Genomic DNA, 11939 nt, shown 5'->3' on the forward strand with positions numbered 1-11939 from the left:
GATATTTTTTAGTCATTTTCATCACTTTCATATTTGTTTATTTTCAATTAGTTCTAGTCAAAACAAAAGTCAGATTTGTAATTTTGAGTCTAAATCAGTGTTCTTCCTATCATAAAACTCTATTCTTCTTGTGTCTTCATCTTTTTCTATTTTTCCTATTTATGTCATGTGTTCAGCAAGGGAAAGGGAATGAAGGAGGATTCTAGCTCAAGGATGCGAAAAACTAAGCCATGGTTTTGGGGTTTTAGAACAAGAAGTTGATAAGTGTAAAAGATTATTATGTGATCTTCAAACTTCATGGGAAATAAGGTACAACACCAAAAAAATAAAACATGAAGGAGAGCTGCTTTTGTTATCATTCAAAAGTATGTATGCAAGTGGTACGACGTCCTTATCTGAAATTCTTGACAGTCACTACTTCTATACAGTGTTGTTGGAGAAATGTGTTAGCAATAAGGGAATTTCGAAGGCTTAAATAAAAGGCTAATGAAGTCGCTACTAATCCTATTCAAGATTTGAAGGCGAATCTTCTTGAAGAGGGAGGCAATGATACGATTCAGCCTTGTGATACGACCCAAGCAAGGTCAGATTCAGATTTTGGCATAAAGTTTCTACCGTTTAGTTTTACGCTATTGAGCATAACTCCGAATCTAACTGTTGGATCCAGCTGAAACTTTACCAAAAGATTACAAAGTTATTTTTATATATTGAGGTAACGTTTCAGGTGAATCGAAGTTCGAAAAGAACTTGTGATATAGGTCATAACAGACTGTGAGAATTTTGTTATTTATTTTCTTTTGACCTGTGGACTTCCTATTTCATAAGGATCCTTTTTCTAAAATGATGTGGCAGCTTGTTTTGGAAATTTTCTAGTTCCACAAGAATCTTTAATAGGTTGAAACATAATTTTCAAGAGTGGCAACTATTCATTTATGTTTCGGAATTCTTTGCTTATAAAAATTCCTTATTCATCTCAATTATACAAGGAAAAAAGGGTTGGGTTGGTGCTATTTAATGATAGAATATGTAAACATCGGGAAAATCAAGGTTGGATTAAATTAAAGAAAATAAACTAAACTGAAAAGAAGTGGGGGCAAACCGAATACACTTAAAGAAAATGGAGCCTAAATAAAAATAAAAGTAATTATAGAGTATAAATACTCCTCTTCTCGTAAGAAAAAAAAAAGATCTGTAGCTTTCAATCATAAAGAAAGAAAAAAGGGAGTTTTAGTATCTATTTTTACAAATCAAGAGAGAAACACAAAAATTCCAAGAATCTATCCAAGATTAAGGGTTATACGTAGAATAAACACTGGTGGGCAAGGGATTTAAACAAGAAAATTTAAACAAGAAGAGAAAAGGGGAGGGCCAACTGTTATTAGGAAGAAAAGGAGGGAGTTGAAGATCGAAACCTTGATTCGTACCAGGTAAGGTGTTCTAAACATGGTTTTATAAGTTGATTATAAATTAATGCCTGGATGTTGAATTATAGTTTAGAGTTCTCAAACTTTAATTAAGAAAAAAGTATGAGTTGCTAAATTAAATAACTTCATGCGTTGTGTGTAAATGGAAAGGTTGACGAATCTGGATAGTTTCATCTCTTCACTTTCAGAGGGATTTCGGGTAGGAGGATGAAGAAATTAGGATCAAGTTCCTCATAAAAATTGTAGTTTTACATGTTGACTAACTAAGGAAATTGGTCTTGCGCAATTTGAAGTTATAAAACTCTAGCTATGAGTCACCAACTGAGATTGGGTCATGAAAGACCATGTAGGGTAATAGGTATGTTTTATTGATAAACAATTTTGACTGCCTTGGAGGCAGAACTGGGTTCTCCCCCTTTCAAAGAACTTGTAGCCTCATATCTTAGCTTTCCACCGAGACCAATCTCGCTGGAAACGAAGTTCTATAACTCTAAATATAGTTAAAAATTTAAGGAGAGGTCGAACAGTAACAGTTCAATGTCTAGATAGCAACCATTGGATAGTAATAGCTCAATGTCTAGATAGTAACCGTTGGACAGTAACAGTCCAATGTATAGACAACAACAATTCTATGTCTAGACAGTGACAGTTCAGGATTTAAATAGAAACAGTTCAAATATAAAGAAAGGAATGATACCTACAGCATCAGTGTACATAGAAGGGGGTAAGTCAGTAAAACTTTGAGATGATTCGTTGTCCCGTCAGGCAGATGTATCCATGCCCGAGGTATTAGACAAACAGGGGGGATAATATACCCTCGCCAATGGCATCGGTAGTTGGATCAAACCCATTTTCGGATCCTGGTTTTATGGAATATATAATGAGCTATAGCAGCGAGAATGGTAGCAAGAGCCTTTAGTACAACTCCTAGATTAGAGGGACTAGTCATCATAATGCAATGGGTGAAGGGTATAATAGAAATGACTTGTATGACTTACCGTGGCGAAGAGGATGTTGAGGTTGTCATACGCTATTTTGTAAAACAAGAATATCTGTTTTGATCAATTGGAAAATAAAAAATTCATACAAAAATAATTGCATCAATTCATATCTAATTTATCTCAATTCAAGCAACATCTCAAAGTATGACAATTAATCACTAAATTAATCCCAAACCCTATTTGATCAAATTTCTATATAATTGATGTTATTTACATTCTCAATTATATATGAAATCATGCCTAATTGCATCAATTCATACCTAATTTATTGTAATTCAACAAAATCTCTAATTACGCCAATTAATCCTACAATTCAACGCAAACCTTAATTGGTTGAATTTCTACCTAATTGATGTTATAAATAAAATCGGTTGCATGCAATCATATCTAATGACATCAATTCATAACTAATTTATCTTAATTCAAACAAAATCTCCAATTATAGCAATTAATCCTAAAATTCTATGCAATCTCTAATTAATGTTATAAATATCATCAATTGCTTGAAATCATACTTAATTGAATCAATTCATATCTAATTTATCTCAAAATTCAATGCAAACCCTAATGGATCTAATTAATACCTAATTGATGTTATTTACATCAGCAATTGCATGCAATCGTACATAATACATATATTAATGCCTTATTTTTCTCAATTCAAACCAATAAATCTTATTCTTGGATGCATGCATTTTTTATATATACTAATACCACTACTTAACCATTGCTAAAGACAAGGAGGTCATGGCATTCTTATTTAGAGAGTAGGTTCCTTTAAAATCATGCATATTTATTTAATAATAAGTTCAAAACTGGAAGTAGGGGTGGGTTCCCGTCATAAACAACACTGTCACTTACAATGGTAGAAGCAATGTGCTGTTAAATGCTACTTTAGGCATGTTACTGATGGTTATTACTTGAAAGTGTCAAGTTGGGGAACATCAGTATCTTCATGTTCTAATTTCATATAATGTGAGTTTTAGGAATATAATTGAATCATTCATTTGAAATAGATCTAACATGGTGAAATTATATGTTAGTGGTCAACCTAAACAAATCATATCCTCCTCTACTATAAAACATGATCATACTCTTGTATTAGTCTCCACATATGCTTAAACGGGTAGACAAGCATCACAATATGTTGGCCCATTTAGGATAGTAAAGAGAGGATTAAACTTGTCATTATGGTGATCAAAGTATGTTTGAGAAATCATATGATGATCAACATAGGTATGACTCATCCAAGCCCAATGATAATGAAGATGATGATATATTGGGTTTGGGTGACACATAAGATGATGATGATGATGACAATGATGATGATGATGATGTTGATAACAATCAAGATTGAGATCTGATCCTAAAAAGCCAAAATAGATCTGATAGAAGTGTGACACAATAAAAACCTACCCCGAGGTACCAACACTATTGGAATGAAATAAAATAACGTCTCAAAGCCAGTTAATCTTCGATATGTTAGATTCAATTCGTTCAAGAATTGAAGAATGCAAGAATCACTCACACATTAAAACTGAAAAATTCAGAAATAATAATCATTAATTACTAAGGTTGTCCAAAATGTTTTTTCCATGTATTTTAAAAAATATAAAAATATTAAAAATGTTATATTTTCAATAAAATCTAGTCAATTTCCATCATTTAATAACTTTTTGCACTTTTATTTTATTTTATTTATTTTGGATGGCAAGATTGAAAAATAAAATACAATAATAATAATAGATAATAATGAAAATAAAGTTTAGAGAATGAAATTAGAGGCAAAAGAGAAAAAGCGAGGACTAAGATGATTGTTAACTAAAGAATCAAGAAAAAATAAAAAAATAAATAAAAAATTGTAGAGAGTTCCTAGTTCAAGAAGGAAATAATATAAATGTGTAGTATCATTTTGAGTTTGCGCTTTTTTTTTTTTTTTGAGATAAGCAAGACAATATAAATAGACAAAAAAAAATACATAGAAACTTAACCATAGAAGAAGAAAAAAGCAAGAGCAAAGAAACAAAGACTAACTCCGACAACCCTACCACCCAACAAAAAATAGAAACTTGTTAGTAGCATTGCCGAATTCTAACCAAAGCCAACCACCATGTCAGTAACTACAACCCTTATCACTTCTAATCAGATGCATCTCTAGCAATGCCACCAAATCAGCCCCACAAACTCAAATTGACATCTTTCTTTTTCCTCTTATCCACCATAGGGTAAAAATCATAAATCCAATAGACCAAACCTAATAAACCCACCCAAATCATTTAAAACAACCGGTAAATAAAACACCAAATACCTTGTGGAACCTAATTCGCTTTTGAGGCATTGTATTAGTCTTGGTGGGCGTGTTTTGCCGCCGACACAATTTTTTTTATACAAAAAAATAATATTTAGGTATTGAAATAAAGCTAAAAGATGACATAAAAAAAACACACATGATAAATGTGCAACAACGCTAATTGAAATTAAGACAACAATGTTTATTTTTTAACAATAGACGCTACCCATAATTGAAGAGACAACGATGAATAAAATTATACAGTGAAAATCTATTTTTGACCTTCGGATGCCACCACACATACCGCCTGAAGCGCAAGGTGGCCCCAACATGCCAATAATTTTTTTAAATTTCAAAATGCTAAAAGACCCTAATACCCCTGACCTTAATTACTTATATTTTGTGGATTCAAGGGAACATGTATAATTTGGTTGTTTATAAAAAAATAAAAATATTGAGATACCCCTGCCACAACTATGCTAACTCTTTTTTCCTCGGGAGTACTTTTGTTTTATAAACCATGTGAAAATACAAAAACACCCCTATCTCCGAGGCAAATGTGTTTTGTTTTTAAGGCCATAGACTTCACTTGACTATTGTAATGAATTGATTGTTCATATAGCTAACAGGGAAACCCTTTCCTTTTTAATTGTTTATTTTTTATGAGTTTCATATTATTATTATTATTATTAGCACCACCACCACCACACGACTACTATCATCATTTTCATTACCACCACCATGATTATTGTTGTTGTTGTTATAATAATAATAATTATTAAAATAATAAAAAATATAAACTTGATTTAAAGATTATTATTATTATTATTATTATTATTATTATAACCATCACCCACCACCGCCACCATGTCTTCTCATTAGTAAATTTTCTTTTACCATTCGATTATATTCGTATTTTGTTTTCTTGATAATGACGTACACTACCTAAATTCTATTAGTAAATAACTATACTATCTATTCTTTTCAAGATCATTCCCATTATATTCTTATTATCTATTTAATATATTTCTAATATATATTTAATTACCAGGATTACATCTAATACATTTAATTTATATACTATTTTTTATATATTTGGTTTTTTTATTCCATTTTATTTTAATAGAATTCAAATTTATATTCATTTAAAATTTAATAAAAAGTTTAATTTATGATTTCTTAGAAATTATTATTCTAAATTAGAATTTAGAATGATTTACTAGTATTATTATTATTATTATTATTGAAATAACAAAAAACATAAACTAAATTTGAAGGATAAAATTAAAGACCATATAAACTTTGACAAAAGGACATATTAAAAAAACAAAGAAATCAAAAGAAAAGAGACCAAATTGAAATTAGTTATTATTGAAGAAAAAAAATTAAATACTTGATATGAGCGATAAAATTGAAAACCATAAAAGCTTTGATAAAACAAAAATAATAAAAAATAGGACTAAAATGTAAAACTTACATTTACAAATTAAAATTGAATGATTAAATTGAAAAAAGATAAAACTTTAACAAAAAGAAAAATTAAAAAATCAAAATTAAAAAAACTGAATCTGAAACACCAACCACCATAAAGACTGGAGTTGATTTTTTAGGGGGGAATGAAGGGCAATCGACGACAAACCGACCATTAGATTCCATGCGCCACCAATAAAGGAAGATGACATGAAGTCGAACCAAATGAGATAGCATAAGCTTATTTTAAACCATCGGGAGATGGTGCACACATCGTCCAATGTGCACAGAGCCGACCACGCACCAACTTTTTGTATTTAAAAATCATGAATTCAATGCTAAATTACATTACAACTCTCAACCAAACCAATAATTACAAAAAAAAAAATTGTGAGAAAAGTTGAACAAAAGATTAAACCAAACCACAAAGTTTAGCAACAAAAAAAAAAACCATAAATGCTCTTAAACTGAATTTAGTTCCTTCAATTCATGTGCAAATAAAATAAAATATTATTAGCCATAATGGATAACCAAAATCCATAAAGTAATGGCAAAACTATACCTTTTCTAACTAGTAGCAGAGATCATGATTCTTAGAGGCTTCTTGACAAGATTTATGAAGATCATGTTCTAGTGCAATGACTTTTGCACGTAAAGATGTGAGATCCTCATAAATCGAGTTGAAATAGAAATGTATTGTCAAGACATGTTGTGCCTCAAGGAAATCATTCCACAAATTACAACAGCAAAAACAACAGCAACAATAAAATCTAACAAATTGCAAGAATTTTACAAACATGAACAATTTAAAACCAAATCACCGAACTGATACCTCTAAAGATGAGAAATCACAATTTTAGAAGTGATCTTTGGGCCTGCTATCCTATGTAAAGAATATATATGTCATTCTAGATAGATTTATATAGACCACATTCATACAACTATCAACATTAAGTTACAGTAGCATTTCAGTATGCATGACAAACATTTCCAGCTGTGGTCTTTTAGTGGCCTTTACACCCAAAGTATAATGGGTCTAGGCAACAAATTTAGTTCCTTACAATCAATTATAAAAATTTATCAATGTAATAATAAGCAACAATGAATTCCAAAACAAAACTAGCCACCTAAAGATCCATGGGAACAATGATAAATGGCCTCCAAACCAAATTCAATTCAATCATAACAAAAAATAATATTCATAATCATTTACAAGTCACTGCAATCTCTTCTCATGGTTATGATAATAAACATTAAATGAATAGTAAGTGTTATGAGCTTGTTATTGAAGCTCACCTTTTGTTTTTCTCTCACAACCATCAACCAACTACAGTCACAAGCAACTAGCATAGTCAGCAACCTAGAAAGTAAAACAAAGAAAATTTTGCATTCCAATAAAATTTCTTATATATTTTTTTATCCTCGTTAAATGATGTACGTTTCCTTTCTCGTTACAAATGGTTGATGATATCCAAAAAAATTGATCAATAAGTTATGATTGAGTTGCAAAAAGAGCAATTAAGGCATCATGTTACATAATATGTTCTTTTTTATATCTATCTTATTTCTGCAAAAAAATAAACACATATAATTTAGTGACAAACATATTCATACCTTCATTTTCACAGTAACATATTTCCCTCCAGATTTGCTTCATGACGTCCATCATCGTCACAATTATCATCTTCTTGTCAAGATACCACAAAATTTATAGAATTGTTTCAACGGCTATCTAGATTGACCACAAATGTATGACATGAAACGTTAAAATGCACTCCTATAGTTATCTCAAAATTTCAACATGAAAAACAAAAAAATATACTAATTAAACTTGGAAAACAATAAAAAGACAAAGGAAGAATGTCAAGGCATTGCATAAGACTAGCAAGGGAAATATGAACGATTTGAGTAAATAAAAGAACAAATGAAACTAAGACATAAAAGGCTCCTTTAACTAACCTTTTTCTTCATCATAACCAAATGACCATGACCACCTTGCACAAGTTCAACGAATACTTTGTTGAACTGCTGAGCAACTCCTTTGAAAGTAAGATCTATCGATTCATCATTTTGCTGATCAAAAACATATATAAGTTCTATTATTTTCTACATATAAGCATTGAAGTAAAAACATAATCTTGTTGAAATGAAGATAAATAAATCATAATCTCACGTTAAAAACAATAAATACAACAAAAGACATTTAAGCAATAAAATCCAATAGCTTAGTCCCTCGTCACTTGCCTCAAGTTCAACTTGCCTTTTCTAGAGTTCCTCCTGTTTCTCAATGATATTTACATGGTTGAACTGCTGAAGTTACTCAGTGCACCTATTAAGCATTTTATGCAACTCTTTCACACTCCACTTATACCTATATGTTCCAATAAAAGAGAGCATATCATTCTCAAAAGATGAATGCTTAAGTGGAAGCATGCAAACATGACGTATCTCAGTAAGTACCAAGTACATGTAGAGGCAAGACCAAAACATCATCTTCTAAGATTTCAGCATAGATATCAGCTGTCAAACCAGGCAAGATAAGTAGATTTAAAACATTGATTACAAGACATAATAGTCTAACAATACATTAAACGCCATGAACAAAAAATTAAAGCTGGCACTAAAGCAAATTCATAGTTAGTCATTTATCACACAAAGACACAATAAAGCAAATTCACAGTTCAAAGTTCCTGTAAACTCAATAACATGCTAGAGGTTAATCATTTCTTTAGATATAGCTCCTGTTAAGTCCAATTTACTAAAGATACCTAAAAAATTGAAAAAAAGAAAATAAAAAAGAAAAAAACCTTAATATTGTGTTTTGATCATGAAATTATCTGATAAGAGAGCCTGGTCCTTTTCTAATTAAATGATGAGCATGAGATAAGAAAGTGCCACCTATAGGAAGATTCTGACAACATCATACATCCACATTGATGTTAAAGTATCAAAATAGACTAATCTGAACTCTTGCCTAAGCCAAATTTAAAGAAAAAAGACATTGTAAATCATCATTTTCCTTTTGCAGCCTTTTGTCACGAGTAGCTTTGTTGGAAAAGGGGTTGTCCGACCTTGTTTTTTGATAAAGGATGCTCAGTTGCTTTTCACGCTACATTATACTGCAAGTTACCAAAACTTTTTATGAAAGACACTCCACAAGGCAAAAGTCCTTCTACCAAATGTAAGCTAATTATAGATTTTATTGACAATTTAGGATTTTTATCTAAATTAAACATGTATAAGGATCATCATGTAAAATAACATATAGGATTTTTATCGTAACCATCCATAGTTATGTAGACCACACCATCATTTTGTGGACACTTTCAAATCTCAACAGATCACGTTCTAGGTAAATACTTAGGAGAATAAGAAGAATAATCAACGATATAAGCATGCACACCATTATAGGAGTCACATGTTCTTGAACATCACTAACAATTTAGCTCATGTAAATTTTTAAAAAGTACACACATTTATAGACAAGCCCTTGGGCATAAACAATGCTCCACTAGTATTCAAGAACATGCCAGTCAAATAATTTAAGTTACTTAAAAATATCACATCAAGGAAAAAATGTTTTACTTTGCGAATCATATAAATTTCCTAGTAGCATTGTGGTTGGGGGTGCACGCTAGAAACATATATGCAGGTACTTTACAATGTACTTTAATTGTTGGTACCAATCAACCAAGTAACAAAACATCTTTATCTAATTTCAACTAATCCATACATGTACACATAAACCTTGAAGATAATTCATCGTCAAACTAGAAATTCTCAAAAGGGTCTTGTTTTTAGTTTAATGGCGGGCATCTACTAGTTACTATTATAGACCTTCAATAAATCCAGAACATTTGTAGCCAGTACAACATTTGGAAAAGGTAAAAAACTTATCATCGAAGTGTCCAGTTAACGTGGAAAAGAAAATCAATTATTTCTCATAACATGATCGTTCCGGTTCCTTGGACTAAAACAAAAAATCACCCAACAGTGAGTGAAGGAAAGAAAAACCTAGAAATCCCAGAAGAAGCTTCCTTGAATCTACAATGAAAGTAGAAGAGTTTGGTATCCACAAGAGTAAGGAAACCTGTAAAAATTGCAAAAACTCAAATTTCACTAGCCAAGCATCTAGCATTAAGACTCAAAAATATCCATGCCTATACAAGTCCCCAAATCCTTAACTAGGTCAAATCAAAGCAGGTGTAAAATCCCTAACATATTAATAAGTAACAAAATACCCTAATAATTCTTAAATAATGATGTTTTAATTACTTATTTGCAAACTCTCCATCTACTAGACTGCGTTTTTTTTATTATTATTTACCATGTATAGCTGTATCGATTAGTTTATTGACAGTAGAGGACAAAAACATAATGTGAGGTACTTTCAACTAAAATTATAGCTTAGGTAGTAATATGTGGAAAATTTTAGTTGAGGAGATACCTTACATTTTAGCATAGCACACGTTAAATCATAGCATCATCCTGAAAATAAAGTACATGTTAAATAAAAGCACTAAGCATTCTTTATCCCCAAAAAATAATTAGCTTTTTTCTCTTTGCTAGAGTTTGATACCTTGGCTTGGATATGTCCTGAAATTCACTTTAGCAGGTCTTTCACATCAAGCTCAAGCTCAGACTATTTTTTTATGGCTTATGTTTGTCGTTGAAGGAAAGATACATAAATCATAATCTCACCTTAAAAACAATAAGCACAATAGAGGAAATTTAAGCATTAAAATCAAGTACCGTAGTACCTCGTCACTTGCCTCAAGTTCAGCTTGCCTTATCTGGAGTTCCTCCTGTTTCTCAGTGAGATTTACATGTTGATCTAGTGCCTTCTTGTTTACATGGTTGAACTGCTTAAGTTGCCCATTGCACCTATGAAGCATTTTATGCAACTCTTTCACACTCCACTTATACCTATATGTTCCAGTAAAAGAGAGCATATCACTCTTGACAAGCTGAATGCTTCAGTGGAAGGTAAACAATACCTATCTCAGTAAGTAACGAGTACATGTGGAGGAAGATCAAAACATCATCTTCTAAGATTTCAGCAAAGATAACGGCTGGCAAATCAAGCAAGATAAATTGATTTAAAACATTGATTACAAGACATGATAGTTTAACATAAAGAATAAAAAACTGAGATAGGCAAGAACAAAAAACTGAAGCTCAGACTAGCCATTTATCACATAAAGAAACAATAAAAAAATTCACAGTTCAGAGTCCTTGTGTTGTGACTTCAGCCAATGAGTCTATCCATCCTGTCAAAAAACACCTAGAAGAATGGTTAGTCAAAAAAAATCTTTTTATAGTGAAATATTAAAAATCAAGTTTCTAAAAACAACTCAAAACACACTTTAGAGTTATTGTGTGTTATGACTTCAGCCAATGAGTTAGCATCATTTAGTTCCTACCCCTTCAATTAAGGACCATGTAACATCTCAGACTTCACAAAGGATATTATGGTTTCCAACTTTTGTTTTTGTCATTTTTAAAGTTAGTTGTTGTGAAATTAATCTCTAGCTCTGTTTTCTCATTTTAGTCTATGTGATGGAAACTACGTGTTCCTGAGATTTCTTACCTCAATGTGATCTGTTTCTGCATAATTATGTTCATAAACTTCAACTTTGAGCATCGATAATCATAAAAAAACCCTGTCATAACGACTTTCTTCCTTGCTTAATCACATTATCATTAGTAGCTTGTTAAGGCATCATAAACATGTGCAAGGATCATTATGTATAA

The 11939-nt window shown here is 31.1% G+C and overlaps 1 pseudogene; it reads right to left on the reverse strand.

Annotated features, from left to right (window-relative positions):
- Window positions 1–2053: 2053 nt before the first annotated feature.
- The window catches only part of LOC118033102 (pyruvate kinase 1, cytosolic-like), a 61119-nt pseudogene continuing 51233 nt past the window's right edge, over window positions 2054–11939 (reverse strand).

The sequence above is a fragment of the Populus alba genome, chromosome 11, assembly GCF_005239225.2.
Source record: "Populus alba chromosome 11, ASM523922v2, whole genome shotgun sequence".
Taxonomy (NCBI): Eukaryota; Viridiplantae; Streptophyta; class Magnoliopsida; order Malpighiales; family Salicaceae; genus Populus; species Populus alba.